Genomic DNA, 24,834 nt, shown 5'->3' on the forward strand with positions numbered 1-24,834 from the left:
ATACTGTGATTTACTTTCCAGTAGGTAACACAGGAATAATAATTCCCTAGCCAAGGGAGGTTCCTGTGAAGATGACCATTTTAGGCATTCAGTTAGGAGAGATACCATGACTGAATGCACAGCTATCAGAAATGCTGAGAAGATCTTATATTGTTCATCCCCTTGTCCCAATATAGTATCATGGTAGGTGACTTCTAACCCTCTCCTAGAATATATTTACACGTGCTCTACTTACACAGCTTCGTGTTCATCTCTAGATTTAATGTTTGATACCCTTCTCAGGACTCACCTGCACAAACAAATCTGTTTTCACGCTTTCCCTGTAGTTGCTTGAGATTCTTAAAGAACAGATTCCCTTCCCTTTTATCATTACCAAGAAATCCTCAAACAATTTGGTCTCATCGATCTGTCAAGGCAAGCATACTCAGATGAGATACTTCAACCAGTATCTTCCTTTTCCTCCTGCCTGTCCTCTCTGAGCAGTCTGTACATATAGACAAACTCTAATGAGCTGATGCATTCAAAATGCATGTCCAAGTCTCTGTTAAAATCTGTCCCCTCTGCTCTGAAGCTGAATGAGTTGCAGAGCCTCTGAAAGGATAAGACCTTGACTGCTGGAGTTTTTAAAACTATGTATCCCTTTGATCCTTTTCCCAATATGCACAAAATACTAAATTTCTCTCCTGGATTTCATTACACATAAAAAGACATGAAAGTGCAATTTGCTCCTTACTCGTCAACAACTACCCATCAGCCTTAGCTCCAAGCTAGACCGTTCTGGCCACTTCAAGAAATGGTTTTGAAATTTCCATTTCCAGATTGCCCTGGCAGGTATAACTGTGACTTTGCAAACAGCTACAGCTGTGTCTGCTAATTGCTTTCCTCTAAATTATTTATGAGACGTTTTTGACTGATGAGATTCCTCACAACAGCATGTGCTAACCATTGGCAGTGGGCTCCTGAAGTGGTGGGAACTCCATCACCTGCCGAGCTGCAGAAAAGCCAGCTGTTAGCAGGCGCTGCATCCCCGTGCTTGCACTGAGCTGGGAGGGCAAGCTCTACCTGCTTTCAGCTCCTTTTCCAACGACTGCTCAATAGAAATTTATGTGTAAGCATTATATCTGCACATAACACATACCCACTACTTTTGGGATTAGATCAGAGAATACTGGAGACTGCCTAATTTAGGTAAGTCAGAATATAGGGTGTCAATGACCTGTGGTAGACAATCCATTTCACTAAACAGGACTTTTCAAGCTCTGGTCCCAGAGGCAGCAGGGGTTCTGTAAAATGCAATTAGAACAGCTACAAATCAATAGGCTTAAATTCACCACATAGAAGGTAGCAGATTTACTGGAAAATTTTTACAAGATACATAAACCGAGAAAGAATGGAAAACATGACTACAGAGAGAACAAAATATTTATAATGACCCACCACTTTACTGCTGCTTTTTCCTGGAGGGCTTATCTCTGTCATCCAGCTAAAAACTACTTTAAAAGCTACGTCTGAAGGTAACCATAAGCCCTGTCAGTTAAATAAAAAAACTTGTGTTCCAGGGTCCAGCAATTTAAGTCAATATTTTTCCTTTCCCTTTCAGATATGAATAACTGATAGGGAGAAGCAGTTGGAACCATGTTGGGTAGAAGAAAAACTTCATGCCTGAAGTTTCAGGAGCTCAATAAGGAGTAGCTAGAGGAAAGCAGCCTGTTGGAATTACTGATTACTGTTGGTGCTGGGATTACCTTCCCAGGAGGCTCTCAAAGTTGTTGGGTGAGCTACTGATGTGACATCTTCATGAGTTTCATAGCTGTATTTATCTAAGTTTAAACAGAATTCTCAGCCAAATTCCAGATGAAATTCTGCACCAGTTATTTTCCTAAGCAGTAGTTTTATCCTGCCCATTCTGTAAGTTTTAAACAAATTGAATTTACCTTGTGCTCATTTATTCTATATATGCCAGAAGATTCAACGTTTTCTGTACAAAAGTGTACTGACCTCGGATACAGGAGTTCAGACAAGAAAGAGGCAATGACAACGAGGGCTCTGTTGTTTCTTAGAGGTGAGCTGGTATTTCAGAGCCAGGTCAGATATTCCTGAGGTACTCTGCTCAGTGCAGCAAAGGTATAAACTGAGTTGTTGTGGAAGGTGAGCAGAGGACAGCACACCATAATTCAGCTGTGCATAAAGTCAGAAGGAGGAAGGCAGGGCAGAATGTGCCATTGTTCTAAGAGCAACCTGAGGTTTCATTTCCTTTCTCCCATGCAGTGGAGTTGACTCTCTGGCTGTGTCATGTCCAGTGGGAGTTGAAACATGTTCCAGCTTCCAGGCCTGCTCCCTCAGAGACAGAGCCACATGGACTTCCACGAAACAGCAGCCTGAGGATAAGGAGATGGGTTCTCTACAGAAGAAGAGGAGGAAGCAGGAAGGAGGAGAAAACTGATGCTCCCAGCCACCCATCACAGATGCAAAAGGAGACAGGACAGAAGGTATCTGTCTGGATCTGACACAGACTAACAGCATGGCACAGGTAAGGCTAGGAAGTCATTCATGCCTCATTTCTCCCACCTGTAAATTATTCCTCCCCCTTCATCCCCATTGGCACATCATTATGACTGCTCAATTAATTAACAGTTTAAAAGAGCTTTGAGACATTCAGATGAACAAAAAGGATTTTTTTGTATTTCTGCTTCTCTGAAGTTGCATGTGTAAACACTGAACTTTTTAAGTTCTTCACTGATGATGAAGATTTACTTCCTATTTGTGGATGGGAAAGTTAAATCATTGGAATGTTAAAGCACACATTTTGAGAAACAGCCTCAAGTTCCAAGATCCTACCTTCTGCATCTTCAGCTACTTACAAACACAGCCTGCCTTTCACTCCCAGTCCTACCTGTGACCAGCCACAAGTGAAGACATTCACCCACTGGAGATCTCGTGTTCAGGATCCCAAATCAAGTATCCCAAAACTCAACCTTCTCTAGGAAGCCTAAAAGAAAACCCAAGAAAACCTGTCTGGGAGCAGCACACTCCAGTGCTCTCTGCCCACCACATCACACACAGCACCCTTGTGTTCAGCCAGAGTTTGGAACAGCTTGGGGGGTCAGAACCCAGGATCAGACTTTGGGAAGTGTCTGTCACATGGCTCTCCAGCACAGTGAGTGTAAATCAGTGTATTACAGGAGTGAGAGTTTCCCTGACCAAAATAATTAAAACTCACATAAAAATAGAATGCTGGAAGGAAAATCTGTCCATTCTGCACTATTATTGTATTTAACAGAAAACCCAAGTTCCTGTCAAAAACAAGAGAATAGAGAATTTCCAGCCAGCTTTAATAGCAAGATCTTTTGAAATACTCAGCCATCTGTCACAGCAGGAGTGCTTGTTGTTCAGCCCTTCTGAAAAATTTGGCCTTTCTTTGGGAACATGATGCTTTTGAAACTTGGCTCTCAGGCCCCTCCTAGGAATCACTTCTTCCTTGAAGGTCCTGCTCTTTTTGTATCTCCCACACAGAGGTAGACAGAGCTGTCCTCAGTGTGGTGCAACCTGCCATTAAAGCAGGTAGAGATGAGCTTGAAGTGCAAAACTGGAAGATTGCCCTGAACTAGCCCTAAATCCAAGGAAAAATGGGTAGGTTAAGTCCAGGACTAACTGTACTTTCATTTAATTTTTTTTTTATGAAAAACATTACAAGCATATTTTAGCAAATTTCCAGATGCATGTATCTCATGAAAAGGGATCACAGAGTTCTCCTTTTCCCCCTCCTCTGATTCTTGCAGTCCTTTCTCTTCCTTCTCTCGCTATTGTTGACACTTTGTCCCATGTAAAGAAGAGGTAACAAAGGACTCAGCAATGGAATGAACTGCTCCATGCTCATAAAAGATTGTTAATATTAAGACCTCAATTTCGGGTGGAAAAACAGCTTCCAGATAGAGCTTTCTGGGGGTTAATAAAATCTGCTATACAGAAAGAAAAATCCAGGAGCAGGTGAATCATCTCATACACTGGGAACAGGCAAACAGAGATAGAATCATGCACAGCACTGCACTGAAACAGAATCCCCTGTAAACACCTACATCTGGAACCTGCAGTGATTCTCCTCCACAGAACAAACATTTTAAAGCAATGATGTGAAAACAACCCAGCAAAGCAGAGCACTAACCTGCACATTTGCCCTTTCCTCTGCTGCTTTTGTATTAGAAGAACATGTTGCTGGTCTCCATTTTCACACATAGAGATTGAGTTCCTTGTGGTTCTCTGGGACAGAGACAAAAATCATGTTACTTTCAATGAAGCAACCTCCAAGAAGTCAATGGGATATAGAAGAATATTTTTTTATTTCTGAAGTGGGCCAAGAAGCTTTGAAGTTACATTAATACCTCCAGATAGTCACACAATCCCTCCTGCTGTAAAGAAAACCTCAGTAAAATGGCTACATGAAAGTCAGCAGCAAAATTCCCACCAGTTTCACTGTGAACAAGACTTCAGGCCATAAATCTGTTCTGTAAAGGGTTTCCTACCAAATGTTTAAAAATTATTTTTTCCAAAGGAAAAAAAAAAGTTAATTGTTTCATTGTAATTTCTATAAAAAGCCATTACCAAACATTTCATTTTAGATTGGGGTCAATCCCAATTAAAAAATTTCCAGTTCCCAGACGCATTTTCATGAAGCAGCGGAACTCTGGTGGCTGACATGTTCTTTTGCTAAACTGAACTGACACACAAGAGTTTGATAATGCCATGCAAAATATTTTGAACTTTACAGCCCCAGAAAAGAAAAAAAAATTAGTGTATCAAGGTTCTTCTCCAACCCTCTGTCCAAAGTTTGTAACACTAATACTGCAGTTTTTGAAAGGTATGTTAAAACTACAGTTCACTTCACAAATGGCTACCACCTGGCACAACCCCACCAAAGTTGAGAAGTTACTCTGGAAAACAGAGCATAATTTGGAACAGAATTCAGCCTGAAGAGTTCCATGTCCCGAAGAGCCCAACAAAAGCTTCCCCTTGGCTCTGCTCATTCCTTTTCAGGAAGAGCCCAGCAGAAGGGAGGCAGTCAGTGTGACTGCCAGTTTTGCAGAGTCCGTGAAACTCTTCAGAGACATGACCCCTGTTCCGGCTCTTGGATTTCCAACAGAGGACTCTATTAAAAATTATCCTCCCCAGGGCCCCAACATCTTCACCCTTGACCTTTTTGAGTCATTAAAGAGTATTCAGCCCATAGTACAACAACTACAAACTTCCATTTTCTACATACAAAGCAAATTTCCATTTGCTGTAGCACAGCAACCTCAGAAGCTACTGAAACATAAAGTAACGACCCAGACTTTGTTCTGCAAGGCTGAAGCCCCAGGACCTGAAAAGAACTTCAGTACTTGCTTGAGCTTAAGCACAAACTGAAATGCATGGCTGAATAGGAATGGCCTGAGGAATTATGCAAATGCTTAGCTGAATCCGGGTCCAAATATGAATTACTTTAAAAGATAGAGAAGCAAGCAGTGCAATTTAATCATTTTTATCTCCTTACCAAGAATGCACAAGTTCTTACAGCTAATATTACAGCATCATCTGCTGCTGCCAGAAGCCAAATGACCTATTCTTTAACAGTCAAGCTCTCCTCATTTTCAAACTGAAGATTAGTCCATTTATGCTGAACAGTGGCATAGAATGACAATTTTATAATACACAGATTGAGAGCTCTTCCACTCACATGTTACATTACCTTGCCCTTTATCCACTGCACTACCACTTGCAATTGACTATCATGATAATAAGGTGGAGCCGCTTCTAATCTCCAATTTTGTATGTTCTGGGATGCTGGCAATTCATTATACATTATACACTGCCACAGAGTGACCAAGTGGATCTGACCTTGAATCTGAACACAGACTCTGAACACCAGAAAAAGTGGAGACATAACTTATTCATATGAACAGACTGCAGTAAAGTTACAATGTGAGCTGGGCACTTCCTTAAAATGCTGAATAAAATGAACCTACAGAAATGGCACTGCCAAGGGCAGCCAGCACTTCCCAGCAGACTCTCGGCACTGCCCACAAGTGATCCATCCCATAAACATGAAGGCTGATTGTGAAAATTTTTCTACACATGACTAGTCCTTACTTCTGCAAATATTCTCCCAGACATGAGCATTTTCAGGGTCAGATCCCACAGCTGTACTGCTAACAGGCAGTGCAGTAAGTGTCCAACACAGTTTCCAGTTTGCTCTTCTTGCAGGAATATCAGTGAATCCATAATATAATCTCTGATTATTTCACCATAGAAAACTAATGTGTTACAGTAGGATATAATATACCCTTCCACACAGTAAAGAAAGTTTTTATTTCACCGTGATCTGAGCAGAAATGCATTGGAGAAAGTGGAAAGCAATTAATAAATTCTGCTATCAGAAGAGGATTGTGGTAATTACAGCACAATTGCCATAGAAGATATACAAAAGAGCTCACTGAGAAAACATCCCAATTTAGACTGCAAAACTCCAGGGATTGCTTGCTAACAAAATACAGAGTATTTTACTTCTAGGTCACTGATTTCAATCTGGCCTCAAAGGAAAAAATGACTGGAAGTTAATGCCAGCTGACAGTGGTGTGAAAGCTGCAGGGTGGATCTCAGCCTGCTTCCTAGCAGATTGGAGGACACAACCCAAGTATTTGTGATTCGTGTAAGTAATACGGCTAAAAATTCAGGCTGTGATTCAGTGATACTGCAAATCCAGCTGTAGGACTCTTAGGACAAGGAGCTGATATGACACACGCAATTCTGCTGATTCCAGCTTGTCTGAAACCTTTTGACAAGTTAACTGTGCACAAACAGGTGCTGGGGCAGATCAGATATCATTATGCTTTTTACAGCTGTAAGAAAAATCCAGGTTGCGTGTGCCAACCAGTCCAACAGGAATGTAGGTAAGTGCCCACAGCTCACTGAGATCCAGACTGCCTGGCATCAGGGGTCACCAATCCATGGCCTCCAAGCTTCATCCTTCAGTGACAGCAGGTGCAGGTTGTAGGAGCAGGCACATCAGGACTGTGCTGTTTTACTGCTGCTGGTCACTCTCTGAACCAGAGACAAGTGAAGGTGCTGTCTGCACCTCCGTCTGTCCTGCGAAAGGGTGGAGAGTGCCAGATGGTTTGCAAGTCACCCAGGGCACATAAAGCCACGCAGGCATTAAATAGCATAAATAGCGAGGCATTAAATGACACCATCCCTGCTGGCACCACATCCCTGCTCATCAGTGCTCCATTCATTTAAACACTTTAAAGAGAGCAGGGAAATAGGAGATTAGAGAGATGTGCTGCTGCCTTTGATAAGCCTGAAAATAGAAGCAATGTTTGTGTTAATCCTGTAGCAGTAATACAGAAAAGGCACGATTAACTGCAGTTGCAGGAACAGTCTAGTGCAATCTATTTTCCCAGTGAATTTTTCCACAGAAAGATGGGTCACAGGGCACACCTGCAAAATGCATCCAGGTGTTTGTATCTGCATTGTGTCCATGGCCTCTGTTCCAACAGATGGTTGGCCAAAGAATTTCTTCTCCTTTTATTTTATTTTGGGTTTTTTTCTGAACACACAGGAGCAGAGCAACCCTTCCTGCCAACAGCACAGTGAATGCAGATTATTCAGCAATGGAAGGGTGACCTTGATTAGTGTCTAATGTGTAAAAACCAGTTACTTTTCAGCACATAATAAAGTAGAAGAGTTCTGCTGTGATCTGCCAGAGTTCTTCAAGCTGCTCTGAGGAATATTGTTGGATATGCTGTCTATACAGTCTCTGCTTCAAGCACGAGCTAATCCTTGGTCCCTTCACCCAGGGAGGTGGTTTCTCCTGCTTCACTGCAAGATTGCTCCTAGAGAAGAGTATGTGCTGCTTATTATATAACAGGCTATTCCTTGTTCAGCAGCACAAATATTAGGGCACCTCTACCTGACTTGTACCTACAGGTACAAAATGCAGACATCTTTTAGATTCCTTATTTTCTGTCTCATTTCCTTTTAAAATAATTATATTCTGTAAGCAGTATCTATCCCTCATTGCTGCTAGTAATGGAGAGGAGTGAGCAGCCCTGTAGGTAAGAAAAGAAATTCTGGATCCACTGATACTGAGTGAAAATCTCCTTGCTGAGTGTTCCCCTTAGAACTGTACACCTTTGGGAAAGGAGCCAAATGAGGTTGGATTAGCTGGTGTGAAGGCTTGCAAGACCAACTGTAGTTTGGAAAGGCAATACCATCATAAAGGTGCTACTGAGACTAGAGAGGGATTAACATGGTGTTTAAATGGATCCACCAAGTCTTGGGGTGAGGAAACATGAACAGTGTTGGCATTATGTGATTGTAATAAAATCAGGCTGATGATGGAGAGTGGGGAAAAGTGATACCTCTTCTCTACTAAATAACAAGAAAAGAATGCTGGCTAGAAGGCTGCAGTCCCTGTGAACACAGCCACATCTCACTGGAACTGCAGAGAAAAGCCCCATTCGGGACAGACTGCGTTAGCAGAGGCCACAGAGGAACAGGAATCAGGAACTGGAGGTAGCAGCACAAAAACAGAATAAACCAAGGAGTTTCCACATTCTTTAAAAACCTAGGGCACTCACAGGACAAAGGCTTCCCTGGGGGCATGGGAGGGGGTAAAATCTGTGCTTTGAAAGGGAAAATATTCACAGCTTATAAAATGGAGGGTGGGAATCACAGATCTGGAAACCAAATGCATACAGGGGCTGCACTCTGTGTGCAGGGGGAGGGGTGTTCCAAATGGGAGGAAATATTTTTGTGCTTTTCAGAGATTTCTAAACCCATAAACCTACAGCCTTCACTTCCATAAGGTATTCTGCTCTCTCTCTTCCATTTCATAGCTTATCTGGGGAGGAAAATGTTAAGCTGTTAGCATTTAAAAAGAAGGAAAAAAAAGTTAAGGTGTTTTTAATTTTAAAAAGAAGAAACTTCTTTATAGCTGCATAATCAGTTAAAAGTTGCCTATGGTGTTATGTCCATGTGCTAAGTTTCCTTAGGGATCCACTTACATCTGCATAATCATCTATTTTAATTATATGATGCCATAGGGTATACGATACTGTATGGACAAGGAAAGAGACAAGGAGATGACAGTGGGACAGAAAATACAGCGACTGCATTTCCATCAGCAAAAATGACTGTTGCATGCAGTCATGAGCATGGGATAGAGGAGGAAAAGTCATGTGAAATGAGTTACTTCAATCCTTCAAGTCCCTAAAATAAATTCCTTCAATCCCTTGTGAGGCAGATTTTCTCTTCTGTTCCACATCACAAACCCAGTATGATTTCCTGCTCCAGACTGTGGCAATGCACTTCAAGCCAAGGCATCCATCTTCTCCAGACTGTGATCCCAAGTCTCTGCCATTTCAGAAGCACCCACCTCACAGCAACCTCCCCAGTCCAAACTCAAAATCCCACCATTTCTCCAACTTCCTTGTTACCACTTCTACATATATAAACATTGATATCTATACAAAAAAGATTGGGAACTTCAGGTATCTGAAAAATCCCAGATCATTCTTTCCAACCCTGAAATGTTCCCATTTCCTAACCTCATTTGCAAAGGAGGTGATACAAAGCATGAGATTTGTTCACATCAACCACAGCAGAAGGATCTCCAAGTTGGAGAGAGACCAAGGGAATATGGCCTGTGCACAGCCAGATCTCTGAACAGCACATGCTGTTTATCACACCAAGCCAGAGTCATGACTGCATCTCTTCCTGGCAGATGAATCCTTTCTCTTCTCTTGTTTTTCTCCACCAGTGGCTGTTGTGCTCTCCCAGCACCTCTCCAGAGACCAGCAAAGACAGTGGTAGGTACAGTGGCAGCGCATATGCATTAGTCATTTCCCAGTGATCTTTATTAGCTGCTCTGGCCCCTGTAAGCTTATGCAGATTTTGTAATGATGGATCCTTAGATCTCTTTATGGAGGTGAATCCCAGAAAATTACAGCACGGATGAAGGAACCAGGACCAGTGATGAAGCTGTCTCAGCTGACATCCTTAGGGACACCAGGAGGTGAAGGGTCTACCTGAAAAACAGAGCAGGGCACAGGGAGGAGAAATATTTTAATTTTCAAAAATTAAAATATTTCTAGCAGAAAGATGGACAGTGATGTGAGCAGGCTAAAACAGCTGCCAGAGCCTTGTCTTTCACATGTTTGGTTCTATCAGCACAGCACATCCTACCACTGAAAGTCAGTTCAACAATATCTGGATTAGTAATTTTAGATGTTCTGTTACAGATTGAGAGAGACTTGGGTGGAAAGGAGTTTCCAAACCTGGAACCACAAGGGCTCACACTTAGTTAGAGATTGAGCTTTAACTCCTGAGCACACTTGAACTTTGTTGTAACTATAAGACAAAAGATGCACAGGACAGAAATAAGCAGCTTTAAAAAATGCTGTTGACATTCACAATTTCATAAAGAATGGTTTCACCTACCAAAGTGAAAAGATGATCATGCAAGTGGGTAAAATATATTAAAAAAGGAAAACAGTGCTAGCATTCCCCATAAAGAAAATACTCTGCAATTACCAAGAGACCGGATATGGATAAGCAGTTTTCAAGAGGAAAGCCCCTCTATCTCATTAAACAGCTGCTTCGCTCCTGCATTTTTTCCCTGTTCAACTCTTCACCTTTAATCTGCAATCCTCAGCTATGCTGCACACACCAAGAATGCAAAGCTGACAAGCACAGGAGGGCCTCCCTTATCAGCTTAGGATAAAAGCAGGAGATCGAAAGGATGGATTGTCTGTGATTTTTCATTGCAGACTGGTAGATATTTTATGCTGTTTTCAGACAGGCTAAAGATTTGGAGATCTGAAGATTCATTTATCTTGAAAGATTTGGAGGAATATTGGTAGAAAATAACAGGTGAACTTCCACATGGAAAGAAAGAAGTGCCACGGTGTGCACACCACTGAGCAGTGTGACCGCACAGGGCTGTGTGGCAGGAGCTGGGGACAGCGGGGCGCTGCCCTTCCTCCCCCTCACAGAGGACTCAGCTCTCTCAGTGCTGGCTGATGGTAAGAGGAAGATGCAAATCAATGAGTCAGTCCTCTCTCCCCACAGGGATGCAAAAAAGAGTATGTGCAGGTATAAGGTCTGCAGTAATATGCCAGCAAAGGGAGTTTCTTCCTAATCCCAGTGAATGCCTTATGGCCTTTAGAAGGAGGATTGCGATTTTTCCTGAGGACAGCAGGTAACCCCAGAACACTGCTGAGCCACTGCGGCAGGCAAGAGGAGCACAGAGGGTCCCAGGCACTCTTCCTTGCTGTCTGAATAAAGCCCCCGAGTACAGAATAGACAGCTTGGTCAGGGCCTTCCTTATCCTCCCCTCCCTGCTGTGATCACAGGGAGCTCCCACTCCAGGCCTCTGATGTGCTGGCAGCCTCTATAATTTAGAGTAGCTGTGATTTATGGCTTGGACAGAGCCTGTACTTAGGGAGTACAAAGGTAGGGCTGGCCTGACCAGTATAACTGTGTCGTTGCCGGCCCTTTGTATTGATCCAATGAGTGATGGAAGTGAAGGATTCAATGGTGTTTGCTGTCTGTAAGGAACAGCAAGGGGATGGGGAGCTGGGGTGGAGGCAGGGATTTAATTACCCCTCACACCCAGCACCAGCAGCCAAAAGTGTGATGGTGACACTCTATTGATGGGGGAACCACTCAGCAGCCTCCCTCTGCACCTCCGCTCAGTGAGGAAGGAAACAGGAACAAGAATGAGAAAATTTTTTGAATGCTTCATCCTGCATTAATCACGTACCATATCCTTCTCCTTGTCTGGTCTCAGGGGGAATGTCACAGGCACTGGAACAAGAGAAATGAGGGGAAGTTTACAGTTGCCTAAATCTAAGAGAGAGGTGTTTGTGGCACACAGCATGTTGTAGCTCCCACTATAAATTCATGGGCAGATTTCCAACAAGTAATAGGGAGCCAAATCCAAACTATTCAGTGAAAGGCTTGAGCAACCTTTAATCAGACTCCTAATTGGTCTTTTCCTCTGTTTCAACATTTGTTGTTTGAGGAAACCAACAAAAGTTCCCAAATGAGCTTTTTAAAGTGCCATTCAGGATATAATCAGGTCTCTTTGAAAAGGGACAGCTCTAAATTCAGTCATAAATATTTAATACTGTTGTCTGCCAAATTTAGCAAATAGTTTTAGTGGGGACCTGTATTTATCAAATTACCACCTTCAAGACAAATGCTTACAAGGAATGCTCAGTCTTCCTAGACCTTATTCTGCTAATGAGGGCATGCCCCATCTTTTCCAAAACACCACTTCTAAGACAATGGTCCAATTTTTACATTAGAGCCACGTCTGCCTTGTACTGGCTGAGTAGCTGTCATTTGGATTCCTCCTATCAACTCTGAATTCCCTTTCATCTAAGGTCTGTGTTATGTGATGGCAGCCCAGAGCAATGACCTATGACTATGCTTGACTTCTTATCTCATGACATGTGGACTAACTTACAAATGCAGGTAATTAGTTAAAGACGTTTCATGACAAATTAGACTAATGGAATTGTAATGGTTAAATTAAGTCTTGGGGTCAGTTTTAAGGTCCCTTGTTAGGGGTGATAGTTAAAATGCAAGCTGTCAGACTCTGGGAAGTATCTTGTTTCTTTTAATAAAGTGCTTCTTTTGCATGTGAAAAGCCAAGGACATAACTGTTTCGATAGGGTCTGATCCAAGGGAAACAATCTGGTTAGCAGTTTTTGGATAAGTCCCCCAGTCTGCCCCCAGACTGTGTCCTATAGGCAAGACACACAGTGGAGAAGAGCAGTAAGTGTGCAGAAGGATCAAAGCACACAACTTTGCACTGCTCTGAACACTAATCTCTCACTCTCCCCTTGCACCTTTCAACTGAAAATTTCATCTGACATCTTTCTTCAGGGAGGAAGTTAATTTTGCAAAATCAAACAGTCCAACATAAATTAAACAGATAAATCATGTCCTGTTATCCACATCCTTCCTCCAGAAGGAGTCTGCGAGGCTCTCCCTGTAGACCCTTCTAACAACAGAGCAACTTGATAACTCACATACTGCTAAGGACAAATGGGAAAGGAAGAGGCAACAAAATGGAAAACATTATTCTGCAATTTTGTCATTCCCCAGTGTGCCCATGTCTTGAGCATTGCCTGCAATTCTGTTTGTGCAATCTCAAAAAGGTACATTAGAGTGAGGAGAAGCAACAAACCAAATGGCTTCTCTAGTAGAGGAGACTTCATACACAAGGACTCGTTTGCTCGACAAACAATAGCTGAACTTGGATGTGATTCAGGTATTTAGCATGGAGTGGGATGGAGAAAGCAAATGGAGTAATTGCTCTTTTTATAATAAAAAGGAAACACTTTTTACACAGTTGGTAGTCGAATTGGATGTTCACCGATGCAGAGTCCAAAGGAATAAGTGCATTCAAGAAATAGATAAATTCATGGGAATCTAACAGCCACTACATACTGCAATTCAGATACAGCCTGGAGCTCAGGAAGTGCCTCTACATTGAACGCCAAAATCTGGAAAGACATCAAAAAAAGGAGTCCTGTCCAGTACTGTTTTTGCTCTTTCCTTACACTTCCAGCCCTGCAGTCTGAGACAGGACACCAGGCTGGGCAGGGCCTTGTTCTCACTCAACAGGGCCGCTATCACCCACATGGTCTTGGGTCTCTCCTTGCTGCAGACAGCATATTAGTCACAGATAAGGTTAAGCCACTTCCCTTCAAAGGCAGCCCTGACCTCTGATGGCCATGGCAAGGAACAGCTCGATTCAGAGCTGTCTCCTGCCCCAGGATGTGGCAGTGATGAGGACAGGAATATCTCATGTATGTAAGTACATGTACATGCACATGTGTCTTGGAAAGAGAGGAGGTCCCTAATTACACAGTCTCTGTTTTTAACTCCAAGCACATGCTTTGATCTTTCCTTTTCCAACATAAATACAGAGCAGAGCACAGATTTAGACAGACATCTCCTGCTGAAACGCTGCACTGCTCCCTGCCCAAGCAGAAAAGGAGACGGCCTAATTCCTGGCACGTGTCATTCATACCTTTTCATATATGCATGAGGACCAAATGACACTCAAATGCAACAGTTCTCCTCCACCAAAATAATAGGATTCAAAAGCCCATTAACAGAATGATGCAGAATTCATTGCATTGTGCATCCTTGTAAGTATGCCTGCACACTCTTTTTATATCGGTTCATATACATGAAATAGTAATAAGTAGTAAACACAAAAATATAAAATGAGAACCTGATGTTGTTACTACACTACAGTTCTTCTTTATGTGAGTGCTTTTAGCATTAATAGCTAGAGGAGAGTACACACAAGTCACTCTGAGTTTTGAGAGAGCTCATTAAGTTCTACTGGTTTCTATTACAGAGATGGGACTATTTGGACCTTGAACATAAGACAGAAAGATGTGAATAATGATTTATTTGGAATATAAGAGAGAGAAAATACTTCCCATTAGTGGAATAGCAGCAGCTGTTAACTCTGTAGAGCATATATGTATTAGTTTGAAAAGTCTGTAGGTAGGGAAGATATTTCAGCCTCAAGTATCCTCATAAGACACTGACATACTTAAGCTGCAGTTTGCAATATGTTTGTAGAGTTAATGCTTGACAATATTTTGGTTTAGTATTATTATTTAGAAGTGATACCAGGATGGTGTTGTCAAATAAATTATTATGTAAGATGCATAAGCAATGGATATAATAGAAAAAATAATTTGAAAAATGGATAACATATCTAATCTAATCTAATATCTGTCTTTAGTTTTGCTTTGAGAGAACCAGAAATCAGGGCTATTCAAGGGTTTGCCTTTGGTAGAATACTTACTCAATTCTAGTAATAAAGGATAAAAACCACTTATCTTCTTTGCTTCCACTGCACAAAGATAGATATTTCCTAAAATAACTTTGATATTTCCATGTAGGATGAAGCTAATTAGATTCACAGAGTCACAGAAATGCTGGTTAGAGGAGACCTCTGGAGATCTGCAGTCCAGCCTCCCACTCAAAGCAGGAGTGCTGCCAGCACCAGATCAGGTCAACCACGGCTTGGCCCCACAGCCTCTTAAAAATATATAAAGATGGAAATTTTGCAACTACTTTTGGTGACCTCTTCCAGTGCTACACCGCCCTCTTGATGAAGAAATCAAGCATGAGAAAGTCTGCTGAGAGTTGTAGTATCTTGTAAAAGACTAATGAAGGTCAACTAAATTTTGTTCTTAAGAAAGAGACTGTCCCTAAAAGTCTTGCCTGACTGTTAATTCTCACAGAAGGAGTAAAACCCAGTTAAGGAATGGTATTTACTGGCCTATGTCTATTTTAATCTCTCACCAGTGAATATATCCTCAAAATCACCTTCTGATGGTATGGAAATATTCTCAGTTTTATCTGACGGAAGGAGAACTGAGGTGAACAGACACTGTATTCAATTATACAGCACATCCAAAACAAAGCCAGGAGCTGAATCCAGATTTCCTATGCAGTGCATAACTGAGTTAACCACAAAATCATTTTAGTGTTACTTAGCTTTCTTTTCCCACTAGCTACTGCAAAAGTAAGTTGCAAAAAGTTGAAGTAAGTGTCTAAGGGCAGCAGGAATGATGACAGCCTTTGTCAGGATCTGAAATTTAGAATTGCTCTTTTTTACTGCATAAGAAAAAGTCATTCTTCCTTTATCCCTACAGGTATGGAGCTGACTCGGATCTCAGTCTGCCATTCTTTCACTTCATCACTGAGATGAATCCTGCAGTTCCTCCTGGAGAATGTAAATCGAAGTCATTGACTGGTACACACATTGACTTTAGATTTCTATCAGATTTCAAATATGCCACTGGAACCTTTGAGAAGGGTTTAGTCTTTAAAGAAACACTTAAAAATGACAAGTGGTGATTGGAATGCAGCAGTAGGGGTGGCAAAAGCAAGGTTCAGTGTGTGTATCTACGCTCCTAAAATGGATCACTTGGAATGTCATTGAGCATCTTCCCTGAAGAGCAAAAAAACAGCCAGGTCTCTGTGCTTACTTCCTATCATTTTATTCCCCATCAGTGTTGTGCCACAGAGTCAGCTTATCTAACAGTAGGAGCTGACTTTGTGGAACAAGGATTTACTCCTGAGAATGGGACCACTCAAGCCCCTGCAGAGGTGCTATTTTGTACCTGCAAACCTCTGCACTCATCTCGTGATAGCAGAGATGCAGGCTCCCATTACTATCTCTAAACACACAGTCCCCTGTTAGCCCAGATCATGCAGTGCCCCTTTTATTGCAGCAATGTAAACATTTACCAAGAGAAGACAAGGAAATATGATCTGACACAAGAAGATTAAGCTGTATGGGTTTTTCACAGGAAGCAGAGTCCTTTAGCTGTCAGGTAGAAGCCACAGAGTGATGCCTATTGTTTCTTAAAGAGTAATTACTTCTGATTGCTTCCGAGTACACTAATTTGTCTTGATACAGAATGACAGCATAACCCAGAGCAGTGGATAACTGCATTACTTTACCTGTGTACAGATTTTCTGGGGCTGGTGGGTACACCCGTGCTGGTTTGAGCAGCACTAGAGCATTGCACTCACACTTTGCAGGGCTGTACCCAGGCAGGAGCAAAACCTGCTGCCTCTGCCCATGAAGGACAGTGCCTTCACTTGGTGCTGAGATGGGATCTCAGAAAATCCTGTCTGGTCAGGGATGGGGGTGGCTCAACACAGCATAAGGGAAAGGCAAGGCAGAGAGGACTGGGAGCAGCTGGTTTCTAGAAAGGAACAACTAACCTGACTGCAATTGCTAATTTTTTGACCTGCTCTTATTCTCTCATATTGTCATATACATTATATATGTTACATATGCTGCTACCTGAATCCACTAATGCACCTATGAAAAGCCTTTTGCTAATTTCATCCAAATAAATTGTTTTCAGTAGTATTTCTTCCAAAAGGCAGGGACAGAGAGAATGGAGGGAAAACCTCCTACTTCACAAAATTGTTGGAAATGTCAGAATACACAGTGGGTGCCACCAAAAGTCCTGTTGCTCAGGGAGGACTTTACTATGTCACAATTTTATGTGGTTGTTACAGGGAAGGAAGAACCCCTGCACCAGTCAAAGAATCCTGGTTTGTCAATGCTTTAATCCTGTGGTGCAGTCAAAATCAGGAAAAATTTTGCAAACTGAAAGCTGAACAAAATGTTCAGGTTAGGTCACTCAGAGTGTTTTGTTGTAATTTTTAAACATTTTGTTTCTATTTTAATTTTTTTCATTTAAATCTTCTGATCTCAATTACCTTAAAACTTCAAAGTAGAAAGTGACTTCAATTGAAATAAAAAATGAATATTTCAGGTAAAAAATGTCAAAAGATATTGTCGTACATATTCTGAAAAGCAGTTCCATGCTTTGGCTGAGTTAGAGAAGATTCTGGTTCATGAATCATTTCAATTTTGAAAAACTAGGATTTCTAAGAGGGGAAAATAGTGAAAGGAAAACCAAAAATCATAAAAGGATCCCTGATTGATCCTAAACAAAAGTTAACCAAGGTTTTTAGCCAGTGATAGTATGTACAGAAAGCAACAGTTTTATCATTAGTGACTGTAGTTCATCCTAACTGACTCTAGTCCATCAGAAGCTGCCCATGACTTGAAAGTCAAACCCACAGAGCTGCAGTGAGGGGTCACAAAACTGACCATCATGCTCCCAAACTGCAGCTGTCATCCAGCAATTCAAAAGCCAGAAAGAAGCATTACACTGCTTTTTCCACCCTCCTGGCATCCTTCAGATTCTCCTTATGTCACTTTACAAGCCATAGCAGCTCCCTGCTGCTCTTCACGTTTTCTGACACTTCTAATAATTCTGGTCTTAAAATTTCTTCTTTGCAGGGAGAACAGTGAAGGCATTTCAACACTTATTGCAGATTCATTGCAACTGAAAAGAGACAATGCTCACCTCACATTACCTCTGTGGTGGTAAAATTATTATTTTTAAGATCTGAGAGGGCTGGCTAAGAAGTTCATCCTAACTAGAAGGTGCTCCCTTTGGCTTAACAGCCTGTGATTGTTCCCAGCTCCCCACTTCTGAGGCAGGGTAATACTGAGTGTGCCACTCCTATGGGCTCCACCAAGAGTCATCTCTCCATAAAGTCTCATTATCTGCTTTGATTCATTCTTAGCATTGTACAGTTAAGAAGCTTTTTAAGGAGTCCCTCCCTCCCAGGGATGGCTCCCTGCCTTTGTTTGCCTAAATGGTTGTTTTCTTCATCTGATTTGTTTTTTTCTGAACCAGTATATAGGCTGGATCTCTGCAACCACTTGGAGGAAGAGGGAAGCAGAGGGGGAGATGCTTTCAAAGTGTTCTCGCACCTATTATAGTTTAAAAGGCTTCTGTCTGACCTATTCCAAATTGTACTTGTGTCACGATGCTCTTGGAGTTGCCAGTGTCTTCAACCTCTATCATGGGGGCACATCCCACTGTGCCACAGACACTGCAAAGGGAGGTACGAGCTCATGGGAAATGCAAGGCCCCAGCAGCACATGAATCTCTGGAGTCATCATGGGAAACACCAGAGCCCTGGAGAGCTGCACAGAGCAGGATACCAGTGTGTGGTGCAGGCAGAACAAGACCTGCCACTGGTGGGAAGTTCAGCACCAGCAAATAATAGTAAATAATGAGGACTCAAATTACAAGAGCTGCAGAGGATTTATAGAGCTGATGAACAAAATGAGTGGTCAGAGACCAAGCAGGGATCACAGCCACTTACTCCTCCTCAGCCCTGCAGCAGGCAGGAGCCCACCCTCTGCAGCCAGAGCTGACTTGGGCCTGCTGGAACAGGACTGGGTCCGATGGCTCAGTGCACACCTGGTGCACACCATCCATCACCGTGTCACAGTTGTGCACCCAGTCAGGACAGGCCCCAGTGCAGTAAAATGTCATCTCCCTGCTCTCCCAGAGTGCACAGAATCACAGGAAAGAGCCTTATGATGTGAGCAGACAGTTTTGGAAAGTTCTCTCCATGTATGTATGGATGCTTCAGGTGTGATCAAGCCAAATTCTATTTACAGTCAATACAAGCACCCATGGGATAGCAATCCAAAAGCAAATAGTATTCCAGAGTGACTTCAGATATTTACTCTGCAAATTTTGCTGGAGTAGAAAAGAAATTTGGCTCATGAAAGCATAAAGGGAATCTCATATATAATTTTTAGTTAGAATTTATTGATTTAATTCTGTCTACAACCAGAACATGAAATATAATTTTCCACTGGACATTAATTTAGAGAGTTTTTTGAATTTAAAAACAATAAAAATGAAGACCAAAATACTAGTTCTTAAAATAACCTATAGAAATTTAAATCACATTAAAGCATTAAAAATAAAAGTGTATTTATGCCAGAAAACTGTTTTTTCAGATTTGAATTATGCATTGTGAAATAAAAAGAACATAATAAATGCCTCTCCTCGTTTGTGTGGGCTTCATGATAAAAAGAACTGATAAATAGGTCATGATAAAAAAAAACAAATGGATGCTGTGGTTTGGAAGTCTTGTTTGTGTTATGGAAGTAATAAAGTAATAAATCAGCATTAACATAAACAGATTTACTCCTCCTCTCCAAAGCAGTTAATTGTTTCACGTTATCAATAAATATGTAACATTATTGATGATGTTTTCTTTTCTTAAATCAACCCTGAAGTAATTATATTGATTTCCACTGAGTTCCCAAAGACCAGTTTAGACCCACTATGACCATTTAAATATATAACTCTGGAAAGCACCTTTCCATAAGATCTGTGACATTAGTTGCCATTATTCAGTGTTTCCAAATACAGTTCTTCCATAAAAGTTATTTACCGGCTTCTTACACTGCAGTTTATCACAACCTTCATTATTCCCTCTAGGAGTTGCACTAAATCACCCAGCTGACAGCTCAAGTGATCCAGTTCCCTGACTGCTGCTGCTTCTAAAATAATCAAGGTCCAAACCGCCTTCTATAAAGCTTCCATTTAATCAGTGCTGACATGCACCTTAGATTGCACTTCAGGAGGTGCCAGGAGTGCCTCCAGGGCTTTGTGGCTTTATCACCAGGCAGACAGAACATTGTTCTGCTGGCAGGTCACACCATGAGCCCAGCCCTTCATGTGAAAGTCACTGCCTAGCAGGGGGACTTGCTTTACTACCAAATCTCTCTGCACCTTTACAGTTTTGACCCAAGTCAAGGAGGTGGGGAGTGGTGTTACTTGTTTTTACTCCAAGGAAGCAACAAAAGCAGAAAGTCCTTTGCAGGATGAGCCAGGTGACAGTCAGGACCAGGTACAGCCTCTGAGTCCTTGCCTGCACATCATGGGTCCAGTCAAACGACTGTCTTGATGAGAAGCTGGATATTCTTCTTCTTCTGACAAAAGCAGTGTCAGCAGAAACAAATTTCCTTCCAGGCATAGTTCGTGCAGTATGGGAAACTAGTTTGAAGTAGATTGGCAAAAGATTACTATTACTCTGCCAATATAAGCCATGTCTGCACTAGGGAGCTTCTGCCCCCAGTGCACAACCAGTCAAACAGCCCTGTGGATAGACTGACAGATATACAAGGAAACTTCCTTTCTTTCAGTGGTGCTAGCATGGATTTGTCCTGATAAAACTGTGAAATAGATACTGGCCCTCTGTTCATTCTTTGGCACTTGAACGGTTTTCTGAGGAGCCACAAGAGTCAGTGCTATAACACTAAGCCATAAAAACAGACAGAAAATATAAACACATCTGTCCCCATCTCCCATAAAAATTAACAACATTGCACTGAAGAAATACTTTGTAAAAGTTCCAGGCAAAAAATATATTCTTTGAATGATTTTTAATAAAAAAAGTAAAAATTTCCCACCAAAGATTAAACTTCAAGGAAAACGATCTTGTCAAGAATCCAATTTTCCACTGAAAAGCATGATAGGCTCTCCCTTAATAACAATAATAACAATCACCGCTGCCAGTGTGCTACAGATGGAGCAATGAAGCAAGAAAATAGCATGTTCTTTAACAGAATGAGAAGAATAGGCGGCATTGCCCTGGACACCGTGCTAATAGCAGTTTTTGATCTTGGTACAGCAGCGTTTCCTGCTCGAGAGCTACAGCTGACATGGAGCGCTGCAGGCTGCTTTTCAACACCTTCACACTTGCTGCTCTCACTCGGAAAACTGTCGAGAGGGAAACCACCACATACTGCAGCAGGATGAATTTTAATTCCAGTTTTACAAATCTGCATCAGAAAACATTGAAGACTGATGGAAGGAAGCGTATCTGGAGGGAGAAGATAAGATCAAGCAGGAAAAGTCACTTCTTCCAGCCCTTGTTCAGAGGGCTGCTCTTTGCAGCACAGAAATGCATCAAAAACAAATACATGAATCAAGATCTATCAGTCTTTGGGATATAGAAAGATACTTCGAGCAAAACACACAAGGTTTGGAGTAGAAGATGAGACAGAAGAAGGAAATGTTTTTTCAGCAGGCCCATCCTGGTTTAGATGAGGTACCAGCCAAAAGGCAGAGCTGGGAACAGATTTCAGGTTTCAAAAGTCATAAGATGAATTGCAAAGAAAAACTGATCAGCTTACAATTATCTGAATAATACCCATAGTGATAAAGAAACAGAGGTTGGAAATAGAGATATTTTGTTGGTGGCCTTTTTTTTCCTTTTTTTTTTTTTTTTTTTTTTTTTTGAGATTCCTCTATTTTTTGTGCTGCTAAAGCAATTGTACTTAAATATTCTGTGCAAAGCAAGTGCATTCTGTGCAAGAACATATCCTTGCATGCATAAACTGAAAAGTTCTGAGTATCCCTGTGTCTGAGTCTGTGAAAAATCTCTGCTCCACTGTGAACAGAGACCTCACACCAGGGCTGAGCACAGACCTGCACAGACAGCACTTACAGCCACAGTGGCTAAAAAGTTAAGCCTCTCCCAGAGCTGCCTAGGAGAGGTTTGAGGAAGGAGAGCTCTGCCAAGCCTTGCTGCTGTGACAGAAGCCTTTGCATATTTTCAGTGCATGAACATTTAAGTAGTCCTGACATACAATGAAACCTTACAGATTATGCCTTGAAAAGACTGCACAAAGATCCAGCAGGTCCCATAGATCTGTGAGTGATGGCACTGAAGCTGCTGTGGTGGCTTAACTCATCACATGGACATGACATACACAGAGCATGAGGTGGCTGATGGCTTTTTCTTTCTAATTTGAAGACTGCAGGAAGTGTTTGGCACAACTATCGGATCATTTTCAGACTTTTCTCATTTTCTATTTTCTCTGCTTACTTTGCTGCTTCCTACAAAATTTAGATTTACACTGTCTTTTAACCCATTTCACCTGTTGACAACAGAGACAAATAAATGACAAATAAATGACAATAAATAGATGATTGTCTCCTTAGAGTATCCTGAAATTCAATCCATCTCTATCTGAAAACAATAGGTACTTGTCCAGTGACACCAAGAGGAGTTGGAATGTGATGAAAGGGAAGGAAAGAGGTAGATCACTTGGTGCATCTACTTTTAAAAATGCCTTCTAATCAAGGGAGAGGCGAAACTGTTATCTCAGCTTTACAGATAGAAACAACAGTATAATTTGGAAGAGTCCTGCACTGCAGTGTCTAAAAGTAGGTCTCTGCTCCAAATAGGCTTCTACAGAAAATCTACATACACACAGTTAAAGACTGATGTGCTCAGAGGCAGATACTCAGAAGTGGCAAGCAGCCATAATTCCTCCTGAAACCACTGGAGTTTTATGGATGGAACTGAGGAAGCACTCTCTCCACAAGAGAAGTTGCTGACAATAAATCAGCAGCAAGTGTTGCAATTACTGCCCCACACAGTGTGATGCCTTGCTTGATGCTGCCTCCATAGAAAAGAAATTCTATTGATGGTACTTCTCACAGTGGCACTGGAAAAAAAACAACAACAAACAAAACCAACTTCACAGCAGTTTTGGCACAAGGAAAGATCCAGACAACTGCCAGTCTGCACTTCAATACACAATCCTGACCAGGAGGAAAATGACTCATGCAAAGTCTGGAGCAAGACATGGTATAATGCTTTCATAGGGCCCCAGACACAATTATAATTCCTCCCATCAGCTCTTCCTGCTGACATCAGCTTTCTCATTGGTTTGGCCTAATAATTAGAAAAGTTCTTAGAACTTAACCAGAACATCATTGTTCCCATGGAAAACACCCCACTGCTCCTGTGATGGGAAATAACTTTTTTCCTCTTTCCTTTTGAAAATTTTACTGCTGATCTGGTTAGGCCAGGCTCCAAGTCTAAGCTAGGTTTCAGTGTGCTTTTACAACACTGGCTTTGCATCGGCATCTCCCACGGCTTCTGAAATCAGCCAGAGAAAATGAGCCTTCATAGGGAGCAAGCAGAAATGTCTCAGAAAAACAGATGAGCAGCCTGGACTACACCCTGGAAGCAGAGCAGGAGGGGGAAAGGCTTCTCACACTCCCCTCCCTGCCCCAAGTCCTGTCCCCTGGCTCCAAGCTGCTGGGGAAGGAGGAACCCTGGTACCATTGCAAACCCATCCAAAAGTAGCAGTGGTCATGGAGAGAGGAAGAAAGAGCAGTTAATGAATGTCACCAGGGAGAGTGTGAGCTGCTCCTGGGGCTCAGTGTGTGGTAAGCAGAGAAGTGATCAGAGGTAGCAGCAGCTAACAGATGTCTGGCAACACTGCTCCAAGGGAGCCCTGGCGTGGTGGTGACGAGGGAGGGAGGGAGGAAGGGAGGAAAGGAGAAACGGCCTCCAAGGACCAGGGTGGATGGTCCCTGTTTGCAGGAGGCTGACAAGAGATATTCCTGCAATTCCAACCTACCCTTGGGGGAATGAACTGTGTCAAGCTTCTCTGGTAAATCAAATCTCCCGACTTTCCTGCACTATTTCCATATTTTCTCTCAAAGATTTCAGTCATGACAGGCGCTGTCACACTGGGACTGCTCAGGCAGACACAAGAGGAAGAGATGTCCTTGGAATACAGAGAAGGTAAGGGCTGGCCCTTAACTGTATGTGGTGATGTGGGCAAAGCTCCACCCAAAGCTGCCATGGTCACACTGGCTTAGCCACAGGTGATGATGGGATTTGGTTCTGTGCCTTCACAGGCAGGATTTTAGTGAGCTTCCAGCGAGTAAGTTATGACAGTGTCTGTCAGTTCACTGTCCCATTTACTTCTGCATGATGTTATAAGGATTTGGAGACTGGAGCTTCCAGCTTTAAGATGGTAATAACCCTTTTGCAGCTTAAAATAAAAAAAAAAAAACAGTAAACCCAGTAGAAGATACAGTTAAGCAGTAAACCAGCTTAAACTCAGTAAACCAGCTTAAACTCAGTATGTTTCATTTGCTTTTCTCACCATCCATCATATCATCTTGGGAGAGCTGAAAGCATCTTATAATAATTTGAAGAGAGAGAATTTTCTGGGAGGATACTTGCTAGAAAATAGCTTCTTCACTCCTGGGCAATAGCAGTTTTACAAAATCACTCACTTTGCACGCTGACCCTTTGCCATTACCAAGGAATAGTTGTTAATATTCATTTTAAGGGCTCAATTTCAGATTCTTCCAGCCATGTAAGCAACACTCTTTACCCCAGCTATTCCACTAGAAGAGATGCTCAGACCATATTATGCACTATATACATACACACACACACACACACACATATATATATATCCATGTACATGCAAAGCTGGAGCGGTGTAAGGAGGAACAAGAGCCAAAGCTGGAGTGGTGTAAGGAGGAGCAATGCACCACCTTAGCAGGTATTTTCAGGTGTAGTGACATGTTC

At 42.0% G+C, this 24,834-nt stretch overlaps 1 protein-coding gene across 45 annotated transcripts in view; it reads right to left on the reverse strand.

Annotated features, from left to right (window-relative positions):
• The window catches only part of SENP5 (SUMO specific peptidase 5), a 202,503-nt gene that overhangs the window by 55,511 nt on the left and 122,158 nt on the right, over positions 1–24,834 (reverse strand). For 19 of the 45 annotated variants that reach the window (XM_086844028.1, XM_086844061.1, XM_086844067.1 and 16 more), the window contains one exon: positions 4,163–4,257. The gene's annotated coding sequence lies outside the window, so the exon portion shown is untranslated. Of the gene's footprint in view, positions 1–289; positions 2,402–2,893; positions 2,990–4,162; positions 4,258–9,581; positions 10,062–24,834 lie in introns of all 45 variants that reach the window. The other 26 variants (XM_086844029.1, XM_086844056.1, XM_086844049.1 and 23 more) reach the window with 12 other exon arrangements.

The sequence above is a fragment of the Cyanistes caeruleus genome, chromosome 10 (assembly GCF_971803275.1).
Source record: "Cyanistes caeruleus chromosome 10, bCyaCae1.hap1.1, whole genome shotgun sequence".
NCBI lineage: Eukaryota > Metazoa > Chordata > Aves > Passeriformes > Paridae > Cyanistes > Cyanistes caeruleus.